This window comes from Triticum dicoccoides, chromosome 5B, assembly GCF_002162155.2.
Source record: "Triticum dicoccoides isolate Atlit2015 ecotype Zavitan chromosome 5B, WEW_v2.0, whole genome shotgun sequence".
NCBI lineage: Eukaryota > Viridiplantae > Streptophyta > Magnoliopsida > Poales > Poaceae > Triticum > Triticum dicoccoides.
The window spans coordinates 70,663,807-70,677,161 of NC_041389.1; positions in this window are offsets into that span (position 1 = coordinate 70,663,807).

Here is a 13,355-nt window from a genome sequence, read left to right on the forward strand (position 1 = left end):
TGTCGTCACAATTTTATCGTTGAAGTTCTGAAATACCTGAGTTTTGCCGACATCGAAAATCTCTTTTATGCAGTTGTTGGTGAGATCACCTCGATAACCCAGTACTGGGGCGAGCTCGAGAGTATTGCCATAACTCGTATAACGGATGCTTTTCGAAGGTTGAGGTACGCGATTTCCGAAGGTTTCTTGGTTATGTGTTGAAGGATGGATACAACTGGATCTAGGTATTGTTAGTTTGGGTGATATATTTTGTGTCCCCTGTATCCCCAACACCTGATTGCATAACCAAAAAGTTTCGGGAGTTTATAAGTGGGAATTCAAGTATCACATAGGAATTCTTTCCAACAGACACATGATACGATATGGGATCTATCATATGTTTGTTTCCGGCTTATTCTGCAAGCCAATCCTTTGTTTTTGTTTTGTTTTGTGGTATTCGAGTTGCTTCGAAGTCAACTGTTGATTCCATACCTTTTCCTAAACGGTGTTCTCATACTCTGATGTGAATACCAATCCCTCATGATAACTTAGAGTGTCATGTCAATCCTTTTCAACCGGTGTGTCTCTCTTCAAGTGGATCCGATCACTTCAACATTCGCAAGATCAATTATCAGTTCTTCTCAATGGTGTTTGCTTCATCCATCCCAAATTGTCTTTGTTTTTCCCGCCCTCCCACCCTCTTTCTTTAAGGACCCAGATTTCTTAATCAAGTATCCTTTTTGTTGATGCGAAGTCTCTTCATTCTTTTCTTTCAATGTTCTTATCCGGTGATTTCCCATGATGATACTAACGGAGCCTTAAATTCATCATTATTCGTTCTTTTTCTTCTCCGGTGGATTCAATTCAAGCTTTGTCGATCATATCCTTTCCTTGTTTCAAATGGTTTCTCATGCCGGTGCACCTCTTAATCATCCACTTATCGCTATTCAATTGTTCCGGAGTGATGAAGATATCTCAGAAGATTCAAGTTTCCATTCTCAATTCACTGAAGTTTTTTTGAGGATGCTATCTCATTCAAGCCATTTAATCCAACCGGTGCAGTCTCTCTTTTCAAGCAAATCGTTCAACAGTGTTTCTTTTGAGTGGGCCCTAACCCACAGGTCTTTTCCCAGGATCTTACCTGACTCTTCTAATTTTCCCGGAGCTATTCCCAAATTCTTTTCGAAGTTTGACGTAAGAATGATTTACCATCAGTCAAATGTTTTTCTCCAAGAGCTTTCATATTCTTTTCATCGTTGGTCCAACCTTTCTAATTTTCATTCCGGAGTTTCTCAACAATTTGGTGGTGTTTCTCGTCGTCATTCTCAGATTTTGAAGACCGAAGAAGAGTTCCTCTTAAATCCTTAACCATTCTTCCAAAGATTCATGGTTCTAGCTTGATGCCATCCTCTCATAATTGTTTTCGATTGTGAGAATTCTTTTCACCCATCCGGAGCATTTCGGGAGTCTTTTCAGTTTGATTCTCCGGAGCCCATCATCTCAGAATTATTCATTCCAGCTTTTAGCTCTCGTTCTCCAAATCTTACCAGTGCATCATTCAAATATCCTCTAATCAGTTCATGATCTCTTTGTTCTCATGTATCTAAATTCTGTCAAGTATCTTTATTTCGTTTTCAAATTCTTCCCGGTGAATTGTGCCTTTGCTACTTTCATTTCAATTCTTACGGTGGTTCATTCAAGAATTCTCTTCCGTTGTTATCGTATCAATTCATTCATTCTTTCCAAGTTCTCTTCCGTTGTTACCGGTGGTTCGTTGAAGTCCTTCTCAAGTTTGTGCTATATCTCTCTTGATCCTTTCTACGAGAATAAGTGGTATGTCAAATCCATTGCTTGTCATCAATTTAATTGGTGAAGGATAAGCATAATGTAATTCTTATTCTTGTTTCATCGAGTTAATTCAATTCCTTATTCCGGAGATTCATCAAAATTCTTGATTTCATTTGTTCATCTTTCTTTCCGGAGTTCCAAGTTTTCTCGGTTATACCATTCCAAAGCTCCATCTAAATCATTGCAAGGCTTCACCTTGTGTTTTTAACTTCTCTTTCTTTCTATCATCCTTTTGTTTACCGGAGTTCTTCATGGAGGCGCTACATGGTGGTTCATCAAGGATTCTTTTCATTCTTCAATTGTTCATCAAGATTTCTCTCGGAGTTAAGATCCGTCAAGCCATACTTCAAAATAAACATGGTGCTCAACACATGTTTACTTTTGAGGATTTCAAGCATTCTTCATCTTGCATTCCGAAGTGCAATTCTTTCTACCTTATCTTTTGAGATGGTGTTATGTCATCCTTGGCAATTTCTCCTCGTGCTTCATGATTCACATGTTGTCAAGAATGAGGTATTTAAATCCATCAATCTCTTCATTGGAGTTATCTTGGGTTATATTTCACCTAAAGCTTTCCCTAAGGATTGTTGCTTTTTATGGTGCTTATAAATGACCCAAGTTCTTCGTTTGTTCTCCTGGTGAAATAAGTTTCTTGTCTCCTTGTTGATATCAATCCAATCATTTGTTTTCGTTGGTGGCAGAAGCTCACCTCATAATTTTGAGATGTTTCTATAAGCCCACTACAAACTTATTCTTTTCGTTGCTAGTTTTTCCAACAACTTTGTTCTATCCTTCTTTTTAAGGGTGCTTTCCAAACTCATCTGTGGTACAAGTTGTAATTTTCTTCTCCATTCCTTTATTCCAACGATCTATCTTCTATTTCTTCTTCCAGAGGCATTGTGATGTTGTTCTCTTCGACCCATCATCTTGTTTTGTCAAGATCATGTCCTTTTCCTTGCTAATCCATTTAACCGGGGTGTTGTGTCATCTCTTCAAGTTCTTTTCTTCTTATCAAGTCTTGCATCTCTTTTCAACCGGAGTGCTGTCCGAATTTGTTCTTCCTTATTCCTTGTTTATCTCGTTTCAACCCGAGTGGTTCCGATTTCTTCTTGTCCATTGTACTCGTCATTCATAGCTTTGCAACCTCCAAGGTTCATATGGTGTTCCTTGTTTTTCTACCGCGGTGCTCTCAATTGTTCAACTTCATTGTATTCTTTCTTTCAATTTGTTCAACCTTTCAAGGTTCGTGGTTTCACTCGTTTGTCCAAGAAGTAACTTTGTTTTACCTCTTCCTCTTCCGCTTCCCTCCGGTGCCATCCTAGATCTCGGGACGAGATCCTCTCATAGTGGTGGAGTGTTATGACGCCCCGAGACCGGCGCTCCAGATGTCTTCCTTGTTTTTCGTTGTTGTCGTGTGTTTTATTTGTTTGCTGCATTCATCATGTCATCATACGCATTGCATCCGCATGTTTTTATAAAACTTGCATCAGCTCGTAGTTGCCGTGTTACCCACGCTTTTGTTGACCGTTCCGAGACCAACCTTGTTCGTCGTTTTCCCTTTTGCCTAAACCAGAGTCTCTTTGCACAACGCATCGACCCCTCGCCCGTGTCCGAAACTCCCCTTGACCCGACCCGAACTATCGTTACCGTTGGGTCCGGATCATTCCCTAACATCTATAAAACATCTTCGTTTTGTTAATTGGACTCCCTATCTATTTATTTATCGACCGTCCGATTAAAATCGGAGGGACCAAATACCTCTAACCAAAATCCTCGTGCTATATAAATATCAGCCTAACCCTAGATGCCGTCCCATCCGTCAAATCCTCCACCTGCCCAGTCGGCCGCCGCCACCCTCTTCCTTGGGATCGCTCCCGATCCAAAAACCCACCAGCCAACCACTTCTCCTCGATCCAAATCCTCCCCAACCAATTCCCTTGTTTTCCGCCGGCGCCCAACCAGAGCAAGCCACCGGCCACCCCGATAGCCCCCGCCGCCGGCCGACCAAACCAGCAGATGAGCGCCATGGCCTTCCCTTCCCCCGTTCCCTCTGGTTCCCTCTCTCACCTGCTCCCTGTCTTCTCCAGGAAGCCCGCAGGAGCATCCATGGTCGTCCCCGTCGCCGCCACCAGCGCCCGAGCCTCCCCCTCGAGCTCCACTGCCTCCATGCCCGCAAGTCGCCGGCGTTCCCGGCTGCCTCGTCAGCCCCGTCGTTCAAGACATGCACCACCAGGAGCTCTTGAAGCCTCGCTCCGTCGCCGTCTTACGAGCAAGCCAAGCGCTTGCATTGACCGTGCCCCTGCACCGAGCCGTCCCCGACCCCCATCTCGTCGCCCACGTCGCCGCCTTGCTCCGCCCTCGCCGTCGTCCCGCAGACAAGCAGCATCAGCAGGTCGCCGCCTCCGCTCCGGAGCTCCTTCCTCGACACCGAGCTCGTCAAGCCCCGCCGCCAGGGACCTCCTCTGCGCCCCGTTGACCCGCGCCCGTCCGCCTCGGAGCCGGCCTCCACCGCCTACTCCTTATCTGCATCGCCTCGCCGGAGCTCCGTACGCGTTGTTGCCGTCGTCCCCGTGCTGCAGTCCCAAGCGCTGCTCCGCGTCGTGCTGCCTCCTTCTGTCGGGACCAGACAAAGGAAGCCGCCCCTGCCGCGTTGACCGCCAAGTCCAATCGCCGTCCAGATCCGTCGAGTCCCGGCCATCTCCGCTGTTCTCGGTCCTCCCCACCACCCAAGACCCTCGCCGGAGTCGCGCCCAAGTCCCCTGCCTCGCCATCCCCTGTTGCGGCCTCTGCTTCCTCTACAACGAGCAGGTCGCTCGTCCCGTGCCCGCTCGCATTGACCAAGCCAGCGCCAGGCTCAGCCTGCTTCTTCGCCAAGGCCCAGCGCCTCTACATCCCCCAGCCGGCCTGTTGGCCCGATGTGAGCAGCCCCATCCAGCCCCTCCTCTCTGTTCAGCCCAGCATGCACCAGTTTCAGCCCGTGGATGTTTTTTTCCCTCGACGAATTTGCTAAATATCCTGTGCATGCATAATTACAGAAAAATGCCATCATATTAATGTGTTAATAAGTAATTATCCATGCATCCAAATTAAACATGTCATATATGCAACTTGCTCAATTTTTCATGCACTTTCATAATATGCTATTTTCATCCATGTTTAATATGTTTAAACATGCTGTTTGTTTAATTTGCATAAATCCCATGTTAAAATGATTTATTTCATAACTAAATAATCGTAGCTCGGATTTAAATAAACTTTATATGTAAATGGGGTAGAAAAATGCATAGAGTAATTTTCTGCACTTTATTTTGCTGTTTAACAACATTAAATTGTGTATAAGGCAGAACAGTACCTAATCCATAAATATGCACATGAGGATTTTCCAGAATTGTTGTTTCTTATTTCCGGCCTCATTTAAACTTGCCTAAATAGCTAGATTTCACATGATTCACCCCTTGCCATGTTAATCAACATTTAATATTGATGTGTACATAAACGGGAGTAAACTAAATAATTGATGTGGTGTTTCGTCAATATGCAACCCGTTGCATATTGAGCTCCACTTAATTTGTAGAGTTATTTGTTGCACTTTGCCATGCCATGCCTCTTTAAACCGGACATGGATCATACTTGTTTATGCATCATGCCACGTGTATGTGTTGGTTGTTTACTATGTTGTTTGTTTCTTTCCAGGTTGCCTCTCGTTAGCTTCGGTTTTGTTCCGGAGTTGTGAGGATTCATTCGACTACGTCCTTTTGTCTTCTTCATGGACTCGTTCTTCTTCCTTGCGGGATCTCAGGCAAGATGACCATACCCTCGAAATCACTTCTATCTTTGCTTGCTAGTTGCTTGCTCTTTTGCTATGCCTATGCTATGATGCCTACCACTTGCTTATCATGCCTCCCATATTGCCATGTCAAGCCTCTAACCGTCCTTTCCTAGCAAACCGTTGTTTGGCTATGTTACCGCTTTGCTCAGCCCCTCTTATAGCATTGTTAGTTGCAGGTGAAGATGAAGTTTGTTCCTTGTTGGAACATGGAGATGTTGTTCCTTGTTGGAACATGTTTACTTGTTGGGATATCACAATATCTATTATTTAATTAATGCATCTATATAATTGGTAAAGGGTGGAAGGCTCGGCCTTATGCCTGGTGTTTTGTTCCACTCTTGCCGCCCTAGTTTCCGTCATATCGGTATCATGTTCCCGGATTTTGCGTCCCTAACGCGGTTGGGTGATTTATGGGACCCCCTTGACAGTTCGCTTTGAATAAGACTCCTCCAGGAAGGCCCAACCTTGGTTTTACCATTTGCCTCACCACCACCTACTTTTCCCTTGGGAGTCGCTCTCCCGAGGGTCATCTTTATTTAGCCCCCCTGGGCCAGTGCTTCTCTAAGTGCTGGTCCGAACCGAGCCGCCTGCGGGGCCACCTCGGGGAAACTTGAAGCCTGGTTTTACTCGTAGCCTGTCTCATCCGGTGTTGCCCTGAGAACGAGATATCTGCAGCTCCTATCGGGATTGTCGGCGCATCGGGCGGTCTTACTGGTCTTGTTTTACCATTGTCGAAATGTCTTGTAAACGGGATTCCGAGACTGATCGGGTCTTCCCGGGAGAAGGAATATCCTTCGTTGATCGCGAGAGCTTATAATGGGCTAAGTTGGGACACCCATGCAGGGTTTGAACTTTCGAAAGCCGTGCCCGCGGTTATGTGGCAGATGGGAATTTGTTAATGTCCGGTTGTAGAAAACCCGAAGTTGATCTTAATTTAAAATACATCAACCGCGTGTGTAACCGTGATGGTCTCTTCTCGGCGGAGTCCGGGAAGTGAACACGGTGTTGGAGTTATGCTTGACGTAGGTTGTTCTAGGATCACTTCTTGATCATAGTTGTTCGACCGTGCTTTTGCCTCCTCTTCTCGCTCTCTTTTGCGTATGTTAGCCACCATATATGCTAGTCGCTTGCTGCAGCTCCACCTCACTACCCCGTCCTACCTTTAAGCTTAAATAGTCTTGATCTCGCAGGTGTGAGATTGCTGAGTCCCCGTGACTCACAGATACTTCCAAAAACCAGTTTCCAGGTGCCGATGAAACCATGCAGGTGACGCATCCGAGCTCAAGGTGGAGCTCGATGAAGATCTTGTTCTTTGTGTTGTTTCGTTTCAGTTGATCAGTAGTGGAGCCCAGTTGAGACGATCGGGGATCTGTGTAGCATTTGGGGTAATCTTCTTTTATTTTGGTTCCGTAGTCGGACCTTGATTTTATCTGGTTGATGTAATGCTTTATTCATGTATTGTGTGAAGTGGCGATTTTAAGCCAACTGTGTATCTCTTTCCCTTATGTATTACATGGGTTGTGTGAAGATTACCTCACTTGCGACATTGCTTTCAATGCGGTTATGCCTCCAAGTCGTGCTTCGACACGTGGGAGATATAGCCGCATCGAGGGCGTTACAGGCGCGTCGCTGCTGAGGGAGTTCCTGGAGCACTCGCTGGCTCCACTGCGGCAATACTCACCTCCAATGTGGAGGGCTCATCCGAGCCCCGCGGCCTTGGGCGATGAGGACGTGGCCGCGGTCTTCCAATCCCTGGTCGGGGGCGAGGTGGCGAGGTTGGAGGGCACGCCCGTGCCCTTGTACCTTCGCGATGACTGGGAGCAGGTGGTGGACTCCATGCCCGTCTTCAACGGGGACGGGCCCGTTCCCGCGGTGGCCCCCGTGGGACCGGTGGACGTGTCCTCCGGCAAAGAGGAGAACGAAGAGGAGCGAAGGAGGGCCCTGACTCCGAGGCAACCGACGGAGAGTCGAGGGCTCCCCTTCTCCGACGCAGACCCCGTTCTCTCTGCAATCCTTCGAGTGACAAGGACGAGGAGGGCGAGCAGGTTGTCAGGAGCTCGCCCCCGATCCCGAAGAAGGACAGGACCGGGCTGCTCTCCCGCGGGTCTGTTCCTGCCCCGAAGCGCACCGCAGACACGCCTTCTGCTTCTGGGCTCCCTGAGGGCAATCCTTCCAGCCGGCTTTCTGGCTTCAAGTATGGCCGGAGGCTGTCTGAGCCCGCCGGCGACGACCTGTGAGTACTCGATCTTTGCTTTTACTTCTTGCTCTGCTGCTGAAGCTTGACGTCCGTCCTTTTTGAACAGGCTGGCGCCCGTGGCGAAGAAGCCGAAGGGGGCTCCTGAGGCTTCAATCCCGGAAGCGCCTATGCCCGAGGGGGATGGTGGTCATGACGCACGGGCCTCTCCTACCCGGTCGCCTTCATGAGGCCTGGCTGAGCTGGCTGGAGCAGGCTCAACCCCCATGGCCCAAGTGACTCCCGAGGTGCCCCTGTCTGCCGCCACGACTGTTGGGGCGCAGCTGACTCCGCCTCGGGATGCTGTGGTTGCACCGCTGCTTATTTCTCCTCCTGCTGCTGCTTCTCCGCCCTCTCATGCCGTTCTGGAGCGTGCCACTGCCGAACTGGACCGGTTGCGGCAGGATCTTCTCGGCGCCGACCCTCGCCTGGTGGCCGGGCGCCTGGAGCTGGCTTCGGGATGGATTCGTTCCAACGCCTCGATTCGGGCAGCGCTAGTTCAGCCTCAATGGCCTGCGACGGAGAGAAAGAGGCCACCCTCGAGGCAAAGGCTGCCCGATACGCGGCCCTGGGAGAGGTGGTTGGAGTCCGTGGTCGCTGCAAGGAGCTGGAGGACGAGCTGCAAGGCCTACGGGACCAGCTCGCGAGGGAGGCCAGCCTTCGTTAGGAGCAGGGAGAAGGCATGAAGGCTCGCGAGGCAGCCGTCAAGGGCCGGGAGGCCAAGCTCAAAAAGCGCCAGGACCATCTGGACGTGCTGGAGAAGGAGCTGGAAGCGACGAAGGCTGAGCTGGATGGCAAAGCCCGGGTCCTTGCCGAGGATCGCGTGGCCTGCGCGGACATGGAGGAGAAGGCTCGTGCTTCACTGAAGTCGCTCTACGATAACGGCCTAGAGAGCCCGCTGGCTGGCGCCGAGGACGGCCCCGCCAAGCTGCTTCCCTTCCTGGTTCGTGCCCTTGGGGACGTCGCCCTTGGCCTTGGCCCCACGGCCGAGGCCGAGGCGCGTGTCCTGTCTTCTACTGCGCTGACGCGGGTCTTCGCCCACATCTACCTTCGCGATCCCAGCATCGACCTCGACAGCCTGCTGGAGTCGGTGAGCGGCGAGGGTGCTGCCGCCGCCGTTGAAGCCGTGAAGGGGCGCGCGGAGGCGCTGCTGGGGAAGTTCCGGGCCTTCAGCACCAAGCCGAAGCAAGGCGCCGCTGGCTCCACTGCTCCACCGCCGACAAGTGACTCCGTTACCGCTCCTGTTTAATTCCTGCACATGCATCACGCCTCGGGGAGGCATTTAAACTTGCGTTTGGTATTGAGACGACAGTAGGGACTGTAATATTTGATATTTAAATTCCTTGAGTTTTATGCTTTTCCTCCCTACTTGCTTGTGTTCTACGCCGGCAGACCCCGGCCCCGCGCGTACCTCACCCAGCATTAGCCCCGACCGGAAACCAGGACGGGACCAAAGGAATGAGGGGCTACGGGACAAGTTAGGCTCCTGAGTCGCGATGCTCAGGAGTCCCCCTTGGCGCACGAACAGCAAGTAGGGAAGCGTGATGTAGGTGTGTTTCCGTTCTACGTCTGCAGAGCCCGACTCCGCGCGTACCTCACCCAGCATAGCCTTTCGGAACTAGGGAGTGAGGGGCTACGGAGCCAGTTAGGCCCCCGAGTCGCGATGCTCAGGGGTCCCCCTTGACGCGCAAATAGTAAGCGATGAGGTGAGATGCAAGCAAGACTACCATTCTACGTCTGCAGAGCCCGGCCCCGCGCGTACCTCACCCGGCATAGCCTTTCGGAACTAAGGAGTGAGGGGCTACGAGACCAGTTAGGCCCCTGAGTCGCGATGCTCAGGGGTCCCCCTTGACGCGCAAACGACCTTCATACCTTGGCTCCGCTCGGGGAGAGACGCGCGACAAACCAGGCCCGAGGGGCCTGGCTGGGTGGCGTATGTCTGGGCGTGACCCAGGCGTAGCCCCCGTGCCCAGCCCCTCACGCGGCGCTCCCGGGAGGAGGCGTTGCGATGAGGCCAGACATTGAGCTCTGGGCTCCCTGAGGTTGATGCGGCCCGGAGGCCACCCTTAGTTGTTTATCACCAGCGCGGAGCATAGCGCTTCCGTATGCGTACGGGCATAGCCGCTCCTCGGCAGTGTCATCAGCCAGCGCGGAGCATGGTGCTTCCACTGGTACGTGGGAGGGGGCTCCCCTCCGGGAGGAGCCCCCGGGGCGTGTACAACCCCGCCTTGACACGTGGCTGGCACGGTAGAGCTAGGTGAGGTGTATCTGGGCACCCGTGAGCCAGCGCGGGACTCACGAGGCCCTACCTCTAGGCGGGTTGCACCTGGCACTGGGCCGTATCTTGAGATGTGTTCCTGCAAATTTGGTTAGATGCCGGCACTCTACGTCCTCAGGTCTTGGCCCTCGAGCTTGTCTCAGCCGTCGCTGGTATGCCAGGTTGTGATGCCATGGATAAGACAAGAGGGTGAGGGCTGGAGAGCCAGTAAGAGCCCTGAGTCGCGATGCTCAGGTACCCCCCCTTTAACGTGCAAGTGGTCGACATGGAGACGAAGAGGTGCCGTGGACAAGAATCAAGTAATCAAGCATGATAGGCGAATGCATAGCTGGAAATAAACGCAAGGGAGATACACACCACTGGGCCTGGCCCGAGTGGCTCGGGGATGATGCAGCCCGAGGGGCGCCCCCAATAAAGCAAGCTAAATGACCGGAAAATAAAAATGGATACATGCCGCAGGGACGGACCCACGCGGCCTGGGAGTGATGCAGCCCTGGGAAGGCGCTCCCAACTGGGAATGAAACTTGGAAGATGTCACCTGAAGATGTCGAGGACGAAGTGGTGTTGGTGCAGCAGACTCGGTGGGCTGCGGAAGCCGATCCTCACGAGCCCCGAGGCCCGGAGGCCTCGGGAGGCTCCTGAGGCGTCGGTGGCTCCTCGCGAATCATCTCCATCTCCGCCAGGACTGCGGAGCGCCTGTCTTCCTGAGCTTCCATGATGCCCCTCATGAGGCGCTGGTACGCCGCAGCCACGCTCGGCAAGCCATAAGGCATGCGAACATAGCTGTGGGGTGGACCTCCACAACTCCCCACTTGCGAGGGCCAGAGGCGCTCCGTCGTGGCAACCTGATTGAGCCCTGGTACGTCAATGCAGACGCGCAGCCCACCATCCTCGCCTGGATGGGGGGCCACAACCGATGGACGGCGGCAACCTCTCATGATTCTTGACTCTTGTAGTTCTTGAACAGCCTTGCTGACAAACTCCTGCTGGTCTGGCCTTCCTTGCCTTGCTCCTCCTTGGGGGAAACGTGGTTCGAAGCACGCCTCCACGTGGTGCCCAAGCGCCCCCTCATGACTCTGGCGAGGTCGGTGGCCCTCCAGGTGAGAGCCCCCGAGCCCTGCCTGAGGAGGGCGCCGGGCGCGCTTTCCTATGCGACGGAAGGAGGTTCCCCCTGGGCAGACGCGGGCCCTGAGGGGCGTGCCTCCTGAGGGACTGATACATATGATGTCTTCTTCTTCTTGGTGGTGGTCTCGGGAAGCCTCCTGCTTCTGCGATCTGGGTCTTCTAGCGACGCGGCCTGAAAGGCTCGCTCCAGGGAACACACTGCATCCTTCTCTTCACATGGCACCGTGATGACTCCGCCACTTCCTGGCATTTTGAGGATGTTTTAGCCATGATGGGTTACGGCCATGAACTTGTCCAGCGCTGGGTACCCGAGGATGGCATTGTATGGCAGGTGGATGTGGGCGGCGTCAAAGTCGATGAGCTCGGTGCGGTAGTTGCTGCGGGCCCCGAAGGTGACAGGGAGGCGGACCTGCCCGATCGGGATCGTGGAGCCGTCGGTGACTCCGGAGAAAGGCTTGGTTGGCTGAAGCTGGTCATAGGGCACTTGGAGATTGTTGAATGTTTACACGGAAAGGACGTTGAGCCCTGCTCCACCATCGATGAGGGTCCTGGTGACCAGTACGTTGCTGGTGACTGGGGAGCAAAGCATCGGGAGGACGCCGGCTGTAGCCGCGCACTTGAGCTGATCTGCCGAGCTGAACGTGATGGCACAGGCCGACCACCTGAGGGAGCGCGTTGCTTCAAGCTTGGGGAGGACTGCATTCACTTCGCGGGCAAACTGCTTGAAGATGCGTTGGGAGGCTGGGGCTTGAGCTCCGCCCAGGATACAGGCGATTGCGCGCGGCTCCTGGAAGCCCCCAGCCCCCTCGTCTTGATGGCGGTCCTCGTTCCTCCTTGGCTGAGGCGGCATCGGAGGAAGGCCTGCGTTGCCCTGCAGGCGATCCTCGCGAGGCTGGTCCCGCCAGTCTCCCTCACGAGGCGGATCTCGCCAGCGATCCTCGCGAGGTTGATCACGCCACCCTTGGCGCGGGCCGCGGTCTTCCCAGCGTCCTGCGTTTCTTCCTCCCCCTCGGTTGTAGCCCCGGTCGATGCGGACAGGGCGACGGCTGACCCTTCCTTCACGCACGGCGCGGAGCTCTTGGCACGGCGCGGAGGTTGATCACACACAGTACCGACTGCCCCTAGAGGATTCAGACAGATCCTTGCCCCGCTTGGTGTCTGGTTCCGCCACGAGCACGGCAGCCCCTTGCGCTTCACGTCCTTGGCCTTGGGCTTCTTCTCTTCTAGGTCCGCGGCGGGCAGCTCGAGGAGGGAGAGACGCCCCTCCTCATCCCTGGCGCACTTGGTCGCCAAGTTGAACAGCTCCAGGGAGGTGCATAGGTCTTCATGCATCGCCAGCTCCTCCTTCATCTTGATGTCGCGCACGCCATCGGAGAAGGCCGAGATGATGGCTTCCTCGGACACCCTGGGGATCTTGAGGCACGCACTATTGAAGCGCTGGATGTACTTTTGCAGGGTCTCTCCGGGTTGTTGCTTGATGCGGCGCATGTCGCTCACGGCAGGCGGCCGGTCGTGAGTACCTTGGAAGTTGGCGATGAAGCGGGTGCGCATCTGGTCCCAGGACGAGATCGTGCCCGGGGCCAGATTCAGGAGCCAGGTGCGAGCTCCTTCCTTGAGCGCCATGGGGAACCAGTTTGCCATGACCTTTTCATCCCCGCTGGCGGCTTCGATGCCCAGCTCATAGAGCTGGAGGAACTCAGCAGGGTCGGTCGTGCCGTCGTAGCGAGGAGGCAGGTCCGGCTTGAACTTGACGGGCCACGCGACACTGCGTAGCTCGGTGGTGTAGGCGTGGCAGCCTGCAGTGGCCATGGGAGGTTTTGGTCGAGGGAGAGCTTGGCCTTGCGGGTCCCCATGTGCTGCAGCTGGGAGCAGCGCGGGGTCTTGACGTGCTGGAGCTGGAGCAGGGAGCGCCCGAGCGGCTTCTTGCGGGCGAGGGACTTCTTGGCAGCTCCGTTCTTGCTGGGCCGGCACCTGACGGAACGGGTTCCCCGTAGGGGCCACGCGCCTTGGAGCCACGGCGTCTTCTTGGAGAGGAGGCGGCTGGTACGCCCCCGGAGCTTCGT